Below are 20,752 nucleotides of genomic sequence, written 5' to 3' on the forward strand. Positions count from 1 at the left end.
ACATTGGGTTTTTCAGTACATTATTATCAAGGTGGGTTGTGTGTGGGTGCTGGCGTGTGTGTGGTAAAAAACCGTAGAGTAAAAACAAACAAAATGGCCAGGCCTTACTTAATTTGGGAGTTCCCTCAACAGCTGGATCCGGGCACCTTTACACTGCACAGTACACAGTCTCAATAACTGCTCTCCTAAGGCAACTGCCTCAGGAAGCCCCTCAAAGGGAGAGACACAGAACCATTGGCAAACATTTTAAAAAACTTGGTAGCTGACATTCCATAAGTCCTGGAAGAAAGAAAATAAACATCTTAATCAGTCCTAAAAAATCGAGTTTACTGCATCTTGGGCAGGAAATCTTGATAAACCCATGCATGTACAGAATTATACTCTTGTAATCATTGTCATTTTGACCTGTTGCATTGACATACAGTTCTGTACAAACGGTCCCTGGGACATAAACTAGTCAAAATATGAAACCTGTTGTTTAACCAATCTGCTAGGACCTTCAAAAAGTTAGTGCTGGCTTATTAGCTCAATATTAGGTACTAAAAACATTGACTTAGCTTGAAGTTTTACTGCTGCTCTTTAATTTGTTACTTTTATTTTCATATTATTTTATATTGTATTTTTGTGTGTGATTTCTTTTGGTATTCTTTCTTAAAACTGCATTGTTGGTTAAGGGCTTGTAAGTAAGCATTTCACTGTAAGGTCTACACCTGTTGTATTCGGCACATGTGACAAATAACATTGTTTTTTTGTTTTTTTGATTCTGGACACAGTTCCACGCAATGGAAACAGATTATTGATTTAGATGACATTACCTTCTTACTTAACTCACTGGACACAGTTCCATGTAATGGAAACAGATCATTGTTTGAAATGACATTACCTTCTTACTTAAATCACTGGTGCTACCCAAACTATAGGATTTAGTAATAATAATTGGAAATGGTCAAAAACGTGTCATTTCAATTATTCATACCGCTGTCCCAAATTTCCCCACTGTGTACCTTACAGCCTGTTTTTTCCCTTACAGCCTGTTTTCTGTTCAGTGAGTACTGGCGGCTATCTATTGTTCCACAGGAAGCTTATCTCTAACCCAAACACCAGGTATAATCCAAGATGGCGTAGTAGTGCAGTTCTGTTTTTGTCGTGTGTCTGTAAATAGCCTGTAAATACCCTGTTTTTTTTGTATTTTTCGTACATATTTCCCTATCAGACTTTTCATCCTTCTACAAAATATACTTTCCTGCAACCCGCCTCACTCAATGTGGAACGGATTCTATTATTGACTTACCTTTTATCTAGAATCACCAGTTGAAACTAGCTAGCCAGCTAACTAGCTACTTGCTATTAGCCACAGTTAGCGGTATTTCACCCAGAACATTGGATTTTTCTGCGGGATTAATTTAATCACTGGACATTAATCACCGGATCGCAACTAGCTAGCCGCAACCGAATGGATGTTGCTGTCTGGCTAATCACCACTGCCCCCGATGCAAGCACCAGTTAGCCTCGAGCTAGCCTAGAGCCAGGCTCATATCTACCTCTAGGTCTACCGGACGGGAGTAGCCAGCTAACTAGCTACAGTTAGCGGTTTTTCACCATTGTCCGTGGCCTGCACCACTCACCAGCCAGCTCTAGTCTGGACTATTATTCGGCCAGTCTGCACAGCGCGTTATCGACCCAGAACATATCAGTTTTTCTGCCGGAATCACTGAATCACTGGACCTTTAACTCCGGATTCATCGCTACCAGCTAGCTGCAACAAAATGGACGTTGTGGTCTGGCTAATCATCCTGAGCTAGGCCCATCTCCCGGCTATCTACCTCTCTGTCAACCGGACGGGACCACCTAGTGTTGACACGGAGCCCCGCCGATCCTACACGACTGGTCTGCCGATGAAATCGTCTGATGTGGTTACGACGTCGACCACGAAGATTCCATCTGCTAGCCCCGGCCCGCTAGCACACGCTAGCCGTGGCCTCTTGCTCGCTAGTGCTTTAGCAGCCCCCGAACTACCTCCGAACTATCCTATTGCTGTTCACCGGACCTTATGATAACTCAGCTATTCAGCTGATGTCTGCTGGACTGTTCCTTTTTACAGTACCGCATCCTGTTTATGTTTAGCCTCAGCCCAAACTGTGTCATCATTACCAGCTGTTGTCTTAGCTCTCTCAAATTACACCTGTGATTGCTTTATGCCTCTCTCCCATCTCAATATGGTTAGCTTATTGTTGTTTCGGTTATTTCTAATTGTACTATTTCACTGTAGATCCCCCAGCCCAGCTAAACCTGCCTTAGATAGCTCCTTTGTCCCACCCCCCATACATGCGGAGACCGACTCAATTGGTGCCTCCAGTGATGCTATCTCTTTCATTGTTACCCAACGCTTAGGTTTACCTCCACTTTACTCATATCCTTCCATATCGTTGTCTGTACATAATGCCCTGAATCTTTTCTACAACGCCCGGAAATCTGCCCCCTTTATTCTCTGTACCCAACGCACTAGAAGACCAGTTCTTAAAGCCTTTAGCCGTATCCTTATTCTAGTCCTCCTCTGTTCCTCCGGTGATGTAGAGGCTAACCCAGGCCCTGCAGCCCTCAGTATCACTCCTACTCCCCAGGCGCTATCATTTGCTGACTTCTGTAATCGCAAAAGCCTTGGTTTCCTGCATGTAAATATCAGAAGTCTACTTCCTAAGTTTGAGTTATTCATTGCGTTAGCACACTCCGCCAACCCTGATGTTCTAGCAGTGTCTGAATCCTGGCTTAGGAAGGCCACCAAAAATTCTGAAATTTCCATCCCCAACTATAACATTTTCCGTCTAGATAGAACTGCCAAAGGGGGTGGAGTTGCAATCTACTGTAGAGATAGCCTGCAGAGCTCTATCATACTATCCAGGTCTGTGCCCAAACAGTTTGAGCTTCTACTTCTAAAAATCCACCTTTCCAGAAATAAGTCTCTCACTGTTGCCGCTTGCTACAGACCCCCCTCAGCCCCCAGCTGTGCCCTGGACACCATATGTGAATTGATTGCCCCCCATTTATCCTCAGAGTTCGTACTGCTTGGTGACCTAAATTGGGATATGCTTAATACCCCGGCCATCCTACAATCCAAACTAGATGCCCTCAATCTCACGCAAATTATCAACGAACCTACCAGGTACAACCCTAAATCCGTAAACATGGGTACCCTCATAGATATCATCCTGACTAAATTACCCTCTAAATACACCTCAGCTGTCTTCAACCAGGATCTCAGTGATCACTGCCTTATTGCCTGCGTCCATAACGGGTCCGCGGTCAAACGACCACCCCTCATCACTGTCAAACGCTCCCTAAAACACTTTAGCGAGCAGGCCTTCCTAATTGACCTGGCCCAGGTATCCTGGATGGATATAGATCTCATTCTGTCAGTAGAGGATGCCTGGTTGTTCTTTAAAAGTAATTTCCTCTCAATCTTAAATAAACATGCCCCATTCAAAAAATACAGAACTAAGAACAGATATAGCACCTGGTTCTCCTCAGACTTGACTGCCCTTGACCAGCACAAAAACATAATAATAATAATAATAATAAGCCATTTAGCAGACGCTTTTATCCAAAGCGACTTACAGTCATGCGTGCATACATTTTTTTGTGTATGGGTGGTCCCGAGGATCGAACCCACTACCTTGGCGTTACAAGCGCCGTGCTCTACCAGCTGAGCTACAAAGGACCAAACATCCTGTGGCGTACTGCATTAGCATCAAATAGCCCCCGCGATATGCAACTTTTCAGGGAAGTTAGCAACCAATATACACAAGCAGTCAGGAAAGCAAAGGCTAACTTTTTCAAACAGAAATTTGCATCCTGTAGCACTAATTCTAATCCTGTAGAATAAGAGCACTTCCTCCCAGCTGCCCACTGCACTGAGGCTAGGAAACACTATCACCACCGATAAATCTACAATAATCGAGAATTTCAACAAGCATTTTGCTACGGCTGGCCATGCTTTCCACCTGGCTACCACTACCCCGGCCACCAACTCTGCACCCTCCGCTGCAACTTGCCCATGCCCCCCCCGCTTCTCCTTCACACAAATTCAGACAGCTGATGTTCTGAAAGAGCTGCAAAATCTGGACCCCTACAAATCAGCTGGGCTAGACAATCTGGACCCTTTCTTTCTAAAACTAGCCGCCGAAATTGTCGCAACCCCTATTACTAGTCTGTTCAACCTCTCTTTCGTAACGTCTGAGATCCCCAGAGATTGGAAAGCTGCCGCGGTCATCCCCCTCTTCAAAGGGGGTGACACTCTAGATCCAAACTGTTACAGACCTATATCCATCCTGCCCTGCCTTTCGAAAGTATTTGAAAGCCAAGTTAACAAACAGATCACCGACCATTTCGAATACCACCGTACCTTCTCCGCTATGCAATCCGGTTTCCGAGCTGGTCATGGGTGCACTTCAGCCACGCTCAAGGTCCTAAACGATATTATAACCGCGATTGATAATAGACAGTACTGTGCAGCCGTCTTCATCGACCTGGCCAAGGCTTTCGACTCTGTCAACCACCGCATTCTTATTGGCAGACTAAATAGCCTTGGTTTCTCAAATGACTGCCTCGCCTGGTTCACCAACTACTTCTCAGATAGAGTTCAGTGTGTCAAATCGGAGGGCCTGTTGTCTGGACCTATGGCAGTCTCTATGGGGGTGCCACAGGGTTCAATTCTTGGGCCGACACTTTTCTCAGTGTATATCAATGATGTCGCTCTTGCTGCTGGTGACTCTCAGATCCACCTCTACGCAGACGACACCATTTTGTATACATCTGGCCCTTCATTGGACTCTGTGTTAACAAACCTCCAAACGAGCTTCAATGCCATACAACACTCCTTCAGTAGCCTCCAACTGCTCTTAAACACTAGTAAAACTAAATGCATGCTCTTCAATCGAACGCTGCTGGCACCCGCCCACCCGACTAGAATCACCACTCTCGACGGGTCTGACCTAGAGTATGTGGACAACTACAAATACCTAGGTGTCTTGTTAGACTGTAAACTCTCCTTCCAGACTCACATTAAGAATCTCCAATCCAAAGTTAAATCTAGAATCGGCTTTCTATTTCGCAACAAAGCCTCCTTCACTCATGCTGCCAAACATGCCCTCGTAAAACTGACTATCCTACCGATCCTTGACTTCGGCGATGTCATTTACAAAATAGCCTCCAACACTCTACTCAGCAAATTGGATGTAGTCTATCACAGTGCCATCCGTTTTGTCTCCAAAGCCCCATACACTACCCACCACTGTGACCTGTACGCTCTTGTTGGCCGGTCCTCACTACATGTTCGTCGTCAAACCCACTGGCTCCAGGCCATCTATAAATCACTGCTAGGCAAATCCCCGCCTTATCTTAGCTCATTGGTCACCATAGCAGCACCCACCCGTAGTCTGCGCTCCAGCAGGTATATCTCACTGGTCATTCCCAAAGCCAACACCTCCTTTGGCCGCCATTCCTTCCAGTTCTCTGCTGCCAACGACTGGAACGAATTGCAAAAATCTCTGAAGCTGGAGACTCTGAAGCTTATCTCCCTCACTAACTTTAAGCATCAGTTGTCAGAGCACCTTACCGATCACTGCACCTGTACACAGCCCATCTGAAATTAGCCCACCCAACTACCTCATCCCTATATTGTTATTTATTTTGCTCTTTTGCACCCCAGTATCTCTATTTGCACATAATCTCTTGCACATCTAGCATTCCAGTGTTAATAATAATTGTAATTATTTTGCACTATAGCCTATTCATTGCCCTACCTCCATAACTTGCTACATTTGCACACACTGTATATATATTTTCTGTTGTATTTTTTGACTTTATGTTTTTTTACCCCATATGTAACTCTGTGTTGTTGTTTTTATCGCACTGCTTTGCTTTATCTTGGCCAGGTCGCAGTTGTAAATGAGAACTTGTTCTCAACTGGCTTACCTGGTTAAATAAAGGTGAAATAAAAAAATAAAAAATAAAAGATGGCGGCCTCTAATTTAATATCAGTCCCAATGCTCAATCCCTCTGTTCATCATGTGACCTTCTATTCAAACATTTACTTCTTCTAAGATATTACATTCTTAGAGTGCTACCTGAAAGCCAATTACCATTCACTTTGTTACTTTCACTAGTCTCCTTATCTGTTTCCCTCAAGTAGGACTCCCTTCTTCCCAATAGGAAGACCTTCTCAATCAATGTTCTGCTTTACCCCTATTGCAAGGTTTAAAAACAAAACAAAACAAACATGATAACTTTCTCCATATTGGAAGGGATTGTTTTCATTTTAGTCTACCCTAACCATGTTACTCTATATATTTATTTCAAATTTCTGTTGGATTTTCACTTTCTGCTTCACACTTATTAAATGTCTATTATTTTAAGATTAACATGTAATGCGCTGAAGTTATAAAATACATCTGCCAATTCAGAAGGGAAGAGAAACTTTGGAGGGAGCTTCATTTTTTTAAGGTAGCTCTCGAGACTAGAGTCTCTTTCTGGGATCAACTTTCACAATAACTGGGCTGGCACTGTCTATCAGTCCCCTGTAGATGGGGCGCCCTGTCCATAATAAGTCTGGCACCTGAGACAGCATAGACAGGGAAACAGATGAAGTTTCCATTTTGCCTACTCACGAATTGGTTTAGAATGTCATCATTTGGGATATCAACAAAAACTCCATCGGGAGTACAATACATTTTAGCCTTAAGTTTAGTTAACAGAAAATCATGTTGAACATTCATTGGTTCTATTTATAGTTTTATTGGTTAGGGGTAATGTAAGTCAAGTCCCGTACCTTTACCAAACGTGGATATACGCCAATCTCTGTCTGATACTTTATTTCCCAGACCCTTTAGACAGTCATACAATGCTTTAAGCTTATCTTTATCAAATGATCCATAAAGGGACCACTCTGAACATTTCTCAAAATACTTTTTACACCACTTACGTACGTCTACGTGTGGGTGTGTAAATTGAATATATATATATTTTTTTCTCTTGTTACTTCATCAGATCTAACCCATTATACTCAATATTATGTTACTTTATCTCTAGTAACCCATCATACATTTGTGTTACATCACAAATTCCTCCTCTACACCAGTGTTCTATTCATAGGGGTTTAAATATTCACTCTAGTGTTCTATTTAACAGCATATTCGGGAATAGTACTTTCTCCTTTCATATCTCCACATACATAATAATGTTATACCATCAAACTCCACTAATGAGACATGTTATCCTCATGTAATCTAAAATGAGTAATGTAACCCTCAAGAGACATGTTATCCTTGTTATTAATGAGACGTGTTATCATGTAATCCTCTAATGAGACATGTTATTGTGTTATCCTCGTTACTAATCGAGACATGTTATGCTCTGAGACATGTTACCCTCGAATGAGATTTCTGAGACATGTTATCCTCTACCTGTAGATCCGACGGGCGGTGGTGGACTTAGGTATTTACTTCCACACCCTCCCATGTCTCGTCCTTGTCACACCCTGGCTCTGGGACTCATTATGTTGAGCCAGGGTGTGTTCATTTCTATGTGTGTATTTCTGTGTTGGTGTTCATTGTAGTTTGTTGTATTCTATGTTTGCCTGAGTGACTCCCAATCAGAGGCAACGAGTGTCAGCTGTTGGCTGGTTGTCTCTGATTGGGAGCCATATTTAACTGTATGTTTTCCCTTTGTGGTTGTGGGTTTTTGTTCCGTGTTCGGTCATTGATACCGTGGACGTCACGAGTCGTGTTTTGTTTTGTATTTTGATGCTTTAACTAATTAAAGTATGTTTGTTCATCACGCTGCGCCTTGGTCTACTCCTTACCTCGATCGTGACAGAAAAACCCACCATGCAACGACCAAGCAGCGTGTCCAGGGGCAGCCCTTGGGGTGGACATGGGAGGAAGCGCCGGGAAAGGCCCTGGCGAAAGAGGAGCAGCGTGTCCAGGAGCAGGCAGCCTGGACATGGGAGGAGATATTGGACGGTAAAGGGTCCTGGACTTGGGGGGAAATCCTGGCCGGGATGGATCGCCGGCCATGGAGTGAGACAGTGGAGAGGCGACGGAGAGAGGAGCAACGGCGTGATCAGGGTCGTCGTCGGACGGTCGTGAGGCAACCCCAGAAAATTTTTAGGGGGGGCACACGGCATGGACGACGGGGCTGACGGAGGAGAAAAGGGGGCGGATCCAGAAGGCCACCAGGCCAGGGGTTCACCGCCCTGTACGTCCTGTGCGGATGCCTCACACAGAGTGTGTGAGGGTAGGCATTCAGCCAGGACGGGTGGTGGCCGCTCTTCACTCCAGGCCTCCTATCCGTCTCCACAGCCCGGTTCGGCCTGTCACTGCTCCACGCACCAAGCCTACGGTGTGCGTCGCCAGCCCAGCCCGGCCTGTCTCTGCTCCACGCACCAAGCCTACGGTGTGCGTCGCCAGCCCAGTCCGGCCTGTCCCTGCTCCACGCACCAAGCCTACGGTGTGCGTCGACAGCCCAGCCCGGCCTGTTCCTGCTCCACGCACCAAGCCTACGGTGTGCGTCGCCAGCCCGACCCGGCCTGTTCCTGCCACTCGCACCAAACCTACGGTGCGCGTCGCCAGCCCGGTCCGGCCTGTCCCTGCTCCTCGCACCAAGCCTACGGTGTGCGTCGCCAGCCCGGTCCGGCCTGTCCCTGCTCCACGCACCAAGCCTACGGTGTGCGTCGCCAGCCCGGTCCGGCCTGTCCCTGCTCCACGCACCAAGCCTACGGTGTGCGTCGCCAGCCCGGTCCGGCCTGTCCCTGCTCCTCGCACCAAGCCTACGGTGTGCGTCGCCAGCCCGGTCCGGCCTGTCCCTGCTCCTCGCACCAAGCCTACGGTGTGCGTCGCCAGCCCGGTCCGGCCTGTCCCTGCTCCACGCACCAAGCCTACGGTGTGCGTCGCCAGCCCGGTCCGGCCTGTCCCTGCTCCTCGCACCAAGCCTACGGTGTGCGTCGCCAGCCCGGTCCGGCCTGTTCCTACTCCACGCACCAAGCCAGGGGTGCGCATCGTCAGCCCGGTCCGGCCCGTTCCTACTCCACGCACCAAGCCAGGGGTGCGAGTCGTCAGCCCGGTCCGGCCCGTTCCGGCTCCACGCACCAAGCCAGGGGTGCGCATCGTCAGCCCGGTCCGGCCCGTTCCTACTCCACGCACCAAGCCAGGGGTGCGCATCGTCAGCCCGGTTCGGCCCGTTCCTACTCCACGCACCAAGCCAGGGGTGCGAGTCGTCAGCCCGGTCCGGCCCGTTCCGGCTCCACGCACCAAGCCAGGGGTGCGCGTCGTCAGTCCAGCACAACCCGTGCCTGGGTCACCGGTGCCTGGTAAGATACCGGTCAACTGCTCCACTACGGAGCTGAAGCTAACCGCTCCTGCTACGTCCAGTTCAGCTCCAGCCAGCGGGGCTAGACCGGACCAGGGGCGCTATGGGGGGTTTATTGGAGGGTGGTGGGCAAGGCCGGAGCCAGAACCGCCGCCGAGGAGGAATGCCCACCCAGCCCTCCCCTGTTTTGCTCTAGTTGAGGCGCGGTCGCTGTCCGCGCCTTTAGGGGGGGGTACTGTCACACCCTGGCTCTGGGACTCATTATGTTGAGCCAGGGTGTGTTCATTTCTATGTGTGTATTTCTGTGTTGGTGTTCATTGTAGTTTGTTGTATTCTATGTTTGCCTGAGTGACTCCCAATCAGAGGCAACGAGTGTCAGCTGTTGGCTGGTTGTCTCTGATTGGGAGCCATATTTAACTGTATGTTTTCCCTTTGTGGTTGTGGGTTTTTGTTCCGTGTTCGGTCATTGATACCGTGGACGTCACGAGTCGTGTTTTGTTTTGTATTTTGATGCTTTAACTAATTAAAGTATGTTTGTTCATCACGCTGCGCCTTGGTCTACTCCTTACCTCGATCGTGACAGTCCTCTTTTGGTCAGATGGCAATTTCCCTCACACTTCATAAAATGCGCCACTGGTTTTCCCCACTGGAAAGCTCCGCAGGCAGAATCAATCATCCTGTTCATTGACGCCAAATTGTTGTGGAAATTCTACACAGGGACCCTCAAAGTCAATCTTAAATGAATCATTCTTTATTATCAGTGCGCTGGAGTGGTTCCAGCCACACAATGCACCAAGTACACATGTCGATCAGGAGCTCTCTCGGGGCAGTCCTGTTAGTTCTCTTATATACAGACAATATATATTTACATGATTTAGCTTATTCATCATTCATAATTAATTCATAATTAACGTTTGCTTCATTCATGTGACCGAGCAATACTGGGTCATTCATGTGACAGACCAATACCTCACGAGGCTTCTTCTCTCTAAGCTGAGACCTTGAAACTGAGATATCCCTTTCTCAAAACAAGGTTCTGAGTGTACAGCCAAATTGCAGATACTAATAGTGAGGATTCGTTCAATTAGTCACTTGTATGAACACAGAAATTGGTTATTAGAAAAGCACCAACATAAAATGTTCCATCACAAACTCAGTCTACTGCTCCTTACTATGATTTTTACAGCTTCACATTTTTACCTGTGAGTTCTTTATGAACTACAGTGAGCGAAAAAAGTATTTGATCCCCTGCTGATGTTGTACGTTTGCCCACTGACAAAGAAATGATCAGTCTATCATTTTAATGGTAGGTTTATTTGAACAGTGAGAGATAGAATAACAACAACAAAAATCCAGAAAAACGCATGTCAAAAATGTTATAAATTGATTTGCATTTTAATGAGGGAAATAAGTATTTGACCCCCTCTCAATCAGAAAGATTTCTGGCTCCCAGGTGTCTTTTATACAGGTAACGAGCTGAGATTAGGAGCACACTCTTAAAGGGAGTGCTCCTAATCTCAGCTTGTTACCTGTATAAAAGACACCTGTCCACAGAAGCAATCAATCAATCAGATTCCAAAACTCTCCACCATGGCCAAGACCAAAGAGCTCTCCAAGGATGTCAGGGACAAGATTGTAGACCTACACAAGGCTGGAATGGGCTACAAGACCATCGCCAAGCAGCTTGGTGAGAAGGTGACAACAGTTGGTGCGATTATTCGCAAATGGAAGAAACACAAAAGACCTGTCAATCTCCCTCGGCCTGGGGCTCCATGCAAGATCTCACCTCGTGGAGTTGCAATGATCATGAGAACGGTGAGGAATCAGCCCAGAACTACACGGGAGGATCTTGTCAAATATCTCAAGGCAGCTGGGACCATAGTCACCAAGAAAACAATTGGTAACACACTATGCCGTGAAGGACTGAAATCCTGCAGCGCCCGCAAGGTCCCTCTGCTCAAGAAAGCACATATACATGCCCGTCTGAAGTTTGCCAATGAACATCTGAATTAGTCAGAGGAGAACTGGGTGAAAGTTTTGTGGTCAGATGAGACCAAAATGGAGCTCTTTGGCATCAACTCAACTCGCCGTGTTTGGAGGAGGAGGAATGCTGCCTATAACCCCAAGAACACCATCCCCACTTTTTTTTCTGTCTCTCACTGTTCAAATAAACCTACCATTAAAATTAAAAGAATTACAGACTGATCATTTCTTTGTCAGTGGGCAAACGTACAAAATCAGCAGGGGATCAAATACTTTTTCCCCTCACTGTATCTATAACATAAATATTTATGTTTTTTTATTTGAAGTATTGCGGAAAGGGCACTCGGGCTGGTGAAACTGAAAGTGTCTTAATTGATCTAATCCAATGGATTGTTATTTTTTTGGTCAGTAGGTACCCAACATAACTACAGCAGGTGGTGTGTTCAACACATTCACTCATATACACTGACTGTACAAAAAATTAAGACCACTTTCCTTAACCTGTCTTCTCCCCTTCATCTACACTGATTGAAGTGGATTTATCTAGAGACATCAAAAAGGATCATAGCTTTCACCTGGAATTACCTGGTCAGTCTGTCATGGAAAGAGCAGGTGTTCATAATGTTTTGTACACTCAGTGTAGATATAGAGGTCTATAGAGCCTGTCTGCATTCTTGATTTCTGTAACCGTTAGCTTACCTATGTAATATTGACATAAGCTCAGACCACTTCTTTTTTTGAAGTTGAGACTATTTGTATATTTATTGGAGATGTACCTGTGGAACCTGGTTTTATACTGTCACAGCTGTACAATGCTGTGAAGTCTTCAGATGCTTGCAATACAATCGATCAAATGCTTTTATTAATTCATTTTATTCTGTGCTGCTCATGGTCCAAAGTTTGCTGTGTTTGTTGTTAGTAAAAGAGTTTGATTGTGCTATGCTGCTGTGTTGCTCCAAAGCCATTTTTCTTGTATTTCTAATACCATTGAATGAATGTCATTTAGTAAAATCCGCCCTCTCGCTTTCTTTTTCCCTGTATAGTAGCCCCCGCAGCTCCCTCCCCCACACCTGTGGCTACCACAGCTATCACTAGTGAGGTGAGTATATCCTTTGTTCAGTGATTTGCGATAAGCTTCAAACGGATGAATTAAACAAATCAAGAACTGACTGGATTATATTTGACCCCACCAAAAGCACTGGTTTACTATGGGGCAATTCCACTGTGACAGAGTGACACTGAGACTCAGATTTCCACTGAACATTTTACAAAAATACATTAACTTGAAGAACAGTTTAGATGCAAAGTTTGGTAACAGAATGACGGTTTGTGCTGTTTGTGCCGTCATCCTGTTACTAAACATTGCATCTGCACTGTTCTTCAAGTAAATGTGTTTTGTAAAATGTTCAGTGGAAATTGTTAAAAGTAGTCCATTTGCATATAGTTGTATGCTCTTTTTTAAAACTTTGCAATCATTGGTTTTCATTTGACATACATTTTAAAGTAAAAAATCAGAATCTCAGTGTTACTCTCTTACCGTGGAATTGCCCTATGCCAGTCATGCAAAAAATATGCACACTGAAAATAATTGTATAGATTTGCCTGCAACATTTTATAACTGAATCACATGGCACTTGGAAAAACTATTTTAGTCTTCACATTTATCCAGAGGTATCCGAGAGTAATCAGATATTTAGCATTTTGCTTCTAACAGCGACCTCTAACAACCACCACCCCCACCACACAGGGGCGGACTGGGACCAGAAATCAGCCCTGGCTATTTTTTCCCTTGATGCCCCCACACCGGCCCGTTTTATTCCCATGAGGCCCTGACGCCGGCCCATTTTTTCCTTGAGGCCCCCATTAGCCAAATTAGCAAATTCCCCTCCCCAAGTTAGACAGGCCTCCTGGGCTAAAAAGGGACATGCCCATCTGGCATTTGCCAGAAATGCCAGATGGCTAGTCCACCCTGCTACCACACCTCCAGCCATAACACTCAGCCCAGGTGAACAAGAAGGGTATTCCCTATTCTGTCATTCATTTTTCTGTTACTCTTTTTCCTCCTCACGTTCTAAAATCACACATATAATATGCCAGTATGATATATCAGTAGCCCTGCCCTGCGCTATGTATTTCTGCTCAGTGCAATAACCTCATTGTGTATTGTCGACAGGAGCTCTGAATGTTCTGTTTAGTATTTAGAGCAGTGGTGACTGTGCTGTGGCTCCCTCTAGGGTTCATAGACCTCCCTGCCTCTGTGTCTGCGTCGGAAAAGTACCCCTCCCAGGAGTGTGGTGGTGGAGTTTCAGGTGCAGAGCTCCAGTCTTCTCCCCACAGTCAACATCCTCTCTGTCACCCCAGAGTTAGCAGTGTTTGAGACGCCCATCGTCAAACCTACAAACATCTCTGGTATCTTCAATGTCCAGGTCGGAACAGACAATTTAGTCAAATATCAGTTCTCATATCTCTTCAACCTTAACTCTAACCCTAGCTTCTTGTCCACACCCCTGCTTAACCCTAACCCCTGTTTTGTACATGAACAAATTAGACATGAGGGAAGATAAATATTTTGTGACTAATATTGTGTACATGTGTAGATAGTGTTGAAGGGTTCTCTGGACTATGAGAAGGCCAGCAGGGTGAGTGTTCGTCTGGGCCTGGTCACTCCATCAGGCCATGTAGAGCAGACCTTCCATATCAGTGGTGGATGAGAACACAACACAATGTGAACCTCTTTTCCAGCTGCCTGGTAACACACCCTCACCTCGATCACTCCACATACATTATACACGGTGTTTACATGGCTATTACATGTTTATTACAATGTTATTACTATGGTATAAGGTCAATGTATTGTTAAGAGGGACGTTGTAATGTATTGATGGTCTGATGAGTGTTTGTGTATAGGAGCTGAGGTTCATGTCCCAGAGAACCTCCCTGTTCCTTAGACTCGCTACACTGTCCTGGCCTCCGCCCCAGACCGCAATGACACACTCTCTGTAATATACACACAACCTCCTCATTACTTTATGACCTCAACTGTATTACTGTACCAATACATAGTCCTATGATATTGCCCTTGAGCAAGGCAGTTAATCCCCAAAACAACTGCTCCCCAGGCGCCGATTACGTGGACGTTGATTAAGGCAGCCATCCGCACCTCTCTGATTCAGAGGGGTTGGGTTAAATGTGGACGACACATTTTTGTTGAATGCATTCAGCTGTGTAACTGACTAGGTATCCCCTTTCCCTTCCCTTTAGTACAGGTTTAGGCAGTGAGTGTTGATACCTTTTCTGGTTTGTGTGTTTGTGCTGCAGTTTTCTATCAGTCAAGTCCTAACCAACTCCAAAGAACAGCTCCACAGGGCCTGTGTGGTAGTTAAAGGGTTTGCTAGAGATGATGCTGCCATCTCCAGTGATGTGGAGCTGTTCTTTGGAGTTGGTTAGGACTTGACTGATAGAAAACTGCAGCGAGGGAGTGATATGGTTAATCTTTACGTATAATGGCAGGTTTTAAAAGTTTGTTTTATCAAAATTATTTCCTCCTCGTGTGATGTTGTAAAACAGGAGTTGATGCTGTATGTGATTGACAGTCATTTAGCAGTAGCTCTTATTCAGAGCGACTTAAAGGAGCAATTAGGGTTAAGTCCCTTGCTCAAGGACACATATTTACACCTAGTCGGCTCGGGATTGGAACCAGCAACCTTTTGATTACTGGCCCAACACTCTAACCGCTAGGCTACCTGCCGCCCAGACGATTTTGAGTTTATCAGATTTAGAAGTTAAAAGTGTGGTTAACCCAAATCTCTTCTCAGTCTTGTTTCCCAGAATGTGTCCATCTTTGAAAACCAAGGACCTGAGGATATTGTAGCCACTGTCAGCGCTAACCTCACCATCCCTGATGTACTCAACACTTTTGTGAAAGATCTACCTTTCAAGATTAGGATTGTCTAATTTTTATCTCTCCGATATCATGTAATGAAAATCAATGTTTTATAATATCCTCGATGCTTTGAAATACAGAAAGAGCTGAATCCTAAATTACGTTCTCCACGTTTAACTGACATTTTCATTTAAATCTGTCTCTCTCTTCCTGTCTCTTGTCCTATCAGAGAATGGTACTGTATTTAACCTATGGTATTATACTGTATGGAAACATGTCTGAAAGGATGTAGTCTGTTATACTGTACTAGATAAATGTACAAGGGTGCATTATCTCTTTGCCCATTCTTCACCTCGACTTGTGGTTGGTATGGTCCACATCCTGGTCATAGTCCTCAGCCTGAACCCCCACTACATACACCTGCTGCTGCTGCTCAAAGTCCAGCTCTCTGCCCAGATACAGCTCCCCTGGAGATAGAGAATAGGTCACTCTACAGGTTGGTACATGCAACATATGGATGGATGTTAACTGTTGGACTGTGTCTATGGTACCTAAGAATCTAAGGTGATGGTCCATGTGTGCTCAGCTGTAGCCTCACCTCCATCAGGGTCCATAGTGAACATGGCATCTCCTGAAGTGATGGAGTAGTGGATATTGTCAAAGGGCCAGTCTGTGTCTCCGGCCACCACTGTCCCCACTGCCGTACCTGGCCTGGTGCCCTCTGGGACACTGAAACCCACAGTCAGAAACCCTGGGTCAAACTCATTGACTGGGGTCACAGTCCTGGGCTGGATACAGATGAAAGGACTGGTTTACACCACTGCCGTCATATAACCTTGATGTAACCTTCCACATAGATGATGGAATACTGTGTACATGACACACACAGGGAACATGTGAGAGGATGGGTGCCTGTGTCTGTAGCCAAGATGGTGGCCTCATACTGGAAGTTATTGGCGGATATCTCTGCAGAGTCGTAGTCTAGAGTGTTGTTCACCTGGCAGGAAGATTCACTTGATTTATCAAGACACAACATATTTTAAAAACACAACAATACACACTAATGGTAATAGTACATCAAATGTTATGCATTGTGTCATTATCAGGTTTACCTGGAGCTGTCCACTGATTCAAAGCAGTTCTAAAGTAATTCAGCTAAGACCATAGGTCCCAATTATCTCCAACCTTTGTCCAATAATACAGATCATCCTTGATAATTAGGTTGTAGGTCGTACAGACTCTGGGTGGTCATTCATCTATAGTGAAGGAGATCAGACTGTATGACGCTTGTCTTGTCATAATGACTACCATTACTCTAACACTATAGACCCCTGTGTCCTCTCTACACTACCTCCCCCCAAGTCAGGCTTTTAGGCCATGCAGTTTCTCCAGACCATGTAACCTAATCAGGAAAAAACGATGGACCCAAGTTGTAGGAGTTATAGTCATGGTCACATAATGTGGTCATGAAAAACTCCTGGCCATAGACCTGACCTAATGTAATCTATCAAAAATATACATAAGGAACATAAGGGTTATTTTGCTTAGTCTAGTGCCCAGTGATCCAGTGGAGTCCTGTTACTTACACAAATACTGAGGGGGAGCAGAAAGGTGGGAACTCATTGACGTCCAGTACGTTCCACTGCCATGCTGTAGGCGCTGACCAATAGAACACTGTGGGCCAGGGCGAGTTCCGCCTCCAGATCTAGGTAATAGGCTGTTCTGATGATACTGTAGTTTTGGATGTAAACTGTGAAATCTACTGTGTATTCATCTTCTCCGCTCCTATCTTGCCAGAATGTGAATGATAACGCTACGGTGTGTGACCCAATCTCCTATGAGCCCACCATCTTCACCACCCTGTCTACACTGCTCCCCATCCTCTCATTCAGCTGCACTGACACAGACAACATCACAAAAGGTACACAGTGTGTGTATGTAACTGCAGAGGCGTCATGTCCATATGTGGCACAGGGGCACGTGCCCCCTCAGATTTGTCCTAAAAATAATAATTATATACATATACTGTATATTTTTTAGTTTGTTTGTTTTTTCTCTCTCTGTAATGCTTCTAGCCACTTAGCAATTTTATGAAGTTGGCTTTAGCTAGCCCAGATTGGGAACCCATTTCCCAACCTCATAACTAGCTACCAAGAAGCCATTTCAGGCTATCAATCAAGTTAGAGTAGCTAGCTTGTCTAACTATCTTAGCTGGCATGCCAGCTGGCAAGGTTGGTAGACTTTAGAAAAGCAAGCAATAACTAAATGTATTGAATAAGACTCACATTCCTTTCAATCTTTTACCCAGGTTATAACAGAGTTTCAAAGAAGCATTATTACAGACAGCTCAAGAGGTATGCTTAGATATGCAGAAAATACATATTTTTTTCAAACATATAATTAAGCATAATGATTATGGCTCTAGATTACATTGCATGTGTTTGAAAAATGCAAAATTGCCCCCCCTCTGGGACACCCTCACATTTTAGTCATTTAGCAGATGCTCTTATCCAGAGCGACTTACAGTTAGTGAGTGCATACACATTTTTTTTTTCATACTGGCCCCCCGTGGGAATTGAACCCACAACCCTGGCGTTGCAAGCACCATGCTCTACCAACTGAGCTACACAGGGCCTTTGTGCCCATTCAGACTTTTGGGGTACATGATGACCCTGTGTAACAGAGTTTATTGTTTACACCAAAAGTCCGTTTAAGATTTTTTGTTAATCTAAAGTATATTATGTGTTTGCATGTTCTGCATATCTGACCATGTGTGATCTCGTTCATGACAGGTGCTGCAGTGGACCGTTTTCTGATGACCGGGATGAGTCTGTTCTCCAGGAATGTGTTCTCCTATGTGGTGGATGGGGTCTATGACCACACCATGTTTGAGGTCACCATCTCTGTGTCTGATGGCAGGCATCACACGGAGGCTGTGGCCTACATCTATGTAGTCCCCTGGACCAACAGTGCTCCTACTACTACCACTACAGTAAGATCAGCCCTGTAGAGACATGGTACACACCACTGTAACACAGAGCTGCATGTGAAGGAAAACCTTTTACAATACAAGACTCATAATATACTGTATAATCTCTCTGCTGTCCCTCCTCTAGGCCAAGACTCCACAGGTGGTCACTGTGATGTCAGACTACTGGGATCCAGAGCCCTGGTTTGTTGCCGTGGTTATGGTTACTGGGGTCCTGCTCCTGTTGGTCACAAGTCTGCTCATCTGGGCCATACTTAGCCGGTGATCATCCCTCCGCAAACATACACCACCTGTGCCCAACTCGCTTGCTTTAGACTGTATAAAAGAGATTGAGAGAAGTCTGAAGTGAAGTCAAGCAAGGTTGCAGAACTCTGGTCCTTGAGGGCCTCTGTTCAATTATTATTATTCCACTCACTGTAGTGTTCACAAGATCTGCTCTCCCATGGAAGCATCAGGGGTTTCTGCAGGGTTTTGGGTATTGTAACAGTCCATAATAAGTATATTATGTTAATACCTGCAGCGTCTATGGTTGGGGACCAAAATAAGTGCCTGAACCTCCATCAAAGGAGACGTAAGTGCCATTAGAGAACCAAGTTGTGAATTATAAGACATGGTTGTTATAAAGAAACGTTTTACTACTAACTCACACCTTACTGTGTAATATGTTATCTGAGCATGGAAGAGATGAACAAACTGAGCACAGAAGTGAGTCAAAATGGAGCCATTGAGAATGACCAGGTAAGTTTGGGTCTATGGTTTCCAATTGCATCCTACCAAAGATGATCTATTATATTGACAAGCTAGCCAAGTGACCGCTCTAACAATGGAAATGTCCTCAACGATTGAAGGCAAGTGAGATCAGCTGGGACCATTCTAGCCAATGAGAGGGCAGATACGCTTGTGAACAACAGGCACAACTAAGTAGTTTATCTCTAAGTTGCCGGAATGCCACGTGCATCCACTTATATCAGTACATTTGCACAGCACCCGATGTCACAGGAAGGCCAAAAAGATCCTCAAGGACATCACCGATCCACAGCCTGTTCACCCTGCTATCATCCAGAAGGCGAGGTCAGTATAGGTGCATCAAAGCTGGGACCGAGAGACTGTAAAACAGCTTCTATCTCAAGGCTATCAGACTGTTAAATAGCCATCACTAGCCGGCTACCACCCGGTTTCTCAACCTTGCACCTTAGAGGCTGCTGCCCTATATACATAGACATGGAATCACTGACCACTTTAATAATGGAACACTATTCACTTTAATAATGTTCACATACTACTTTACTCATCTCATATGTATATACTGTATTCTATTCTACTGTATTTTAGTAAATGCCCTCCGACATTGCTTGTCCTAATATTTATATATTTCTTAATTCCATTCTTTTACTTTTAGATTTGTGTATTGTTGTGAATTGTTAGATACTACTGCACTGTTGGAGCTAGGAACACAAGCGTTTCGCTACACCCGCAATAACATTTTCTAAATATGTGTATGTGACCAATCAAATTTGATTTGATTTGTAACAGACTAAACATTACGAAACTTCTATCTGATCAAATAAGCCTCAAGTATGAAAAATGTATGCACTCACTAACTGTAAGTCGCTCTGGATAAGTGTCTGCTAAAATAAATTTAAAAAATTTAAAAAAGTTATTCAACACTCATAGACCTCCATACAAAATATTTTGGGCGGAGTAAATCCTCTCGCTTCGCCTCTTCCTCTCTGATCCAATTGACTAGGGATGTGGAACAGCATGGGCTTACTTTTGCAAGTGTTTCTCCTAGACCTCACTAGATGGCACCCTCAGTCTGTCTAAAGTCAGCAAACAAGACAACCAGATGGTTCATTGCTTAGGGAAACTCTATAATGGGTTACAGTACTGTCACAGCATGAGGTACAGGCTTGATAGAGAGATTTAACCTCTCATTTCTGTTCTCTCAGAGGTTTGATGGGAAGGCACAAGATCCAGGTAAAAGCTGCTTATAAACCGGTTTCAAAATGTTCCAATATTCATATTTAGCAAATCATCTTCTAGAATTAATCAAAATATATGAATTAATCCAATGTTTTCTTTAGGTTTTCAGGCCTAAAATGTGTGGTAAATCTAAAACATGTTTTTCGTTAGTTTCAGGCTGCTGTTACCTGTTCAACTCTACCACAGGTGAATGGCGTTGGCTGTAGGGTACGTACACCATCAACGACCTGCAGTGATCTGTCTGCTGTTTGCACCATCGGGTTCTGCCTGAAGATGATTCATATGATAATGTTTGCAATCAGGCATGTTAGCGTAATTGTGATTTCAATTAGAGGTCGATGTGAAGTTTGTAATATTTTAAAAGATATACTGTATTGAATACATAATCATGCTGACATCCTGTGTTGGAGGCTACTCCTAAAGGACTATTTCTGTGTGTGTAATCTCGGTTAACCCAGAACTGAAGTCTTGCGTAATTGGTCAGCTGCTCGATTAAGTTCTGGGTCCATACATGTTAAGAGAAGGGATCAAGAAATGCTAGAAGAAGGAGCTCC

General features: G+C 44.7%; 1 pseudogene across 1 annotated transcript; it reads left to right on the plus strand.

Annotated features, from left to right (window-relative positions):
* The first annotated feature begins 93 nt into the window (after positions 1-93).
* LOC311134014 lies at positions 94-20,404 on the plus strand (annotated as a pseudogene). The gene is made up of 14 exons: positions 94-160; positions 13,578-13,769; positions 13,941-14,092; positions 14,251-14,342; positions 14,662-14,781; positions 15,172-15,246; positions 17,024-17,147; positions 18,019-18,218; positions 18,343-18,476; positions 18,736-18,786; positions 18,890-18,953; positions 20,008-20,064; positions 20,165-20,192; positions 20,349-20,404. The product of its transcript is annotated as an uncharacterized misc_RNA (transcript).
* The last annotated feature ends 348 nt before the right edge of the window (positions 20,405-20,752 follow it).

This window comes from Coregonus lavaretus (genome assembly GCF_964263955.1).
Source record: "Coregonus lavaretus genome assembly, chromosome: 8".
Taxonomy (NCBI): Eukaryota; Metazoa; Chordata; class Actinopteri; order Salmoniformes; family Salmonidae; genus Coregonus; species Coregonus lavaretus.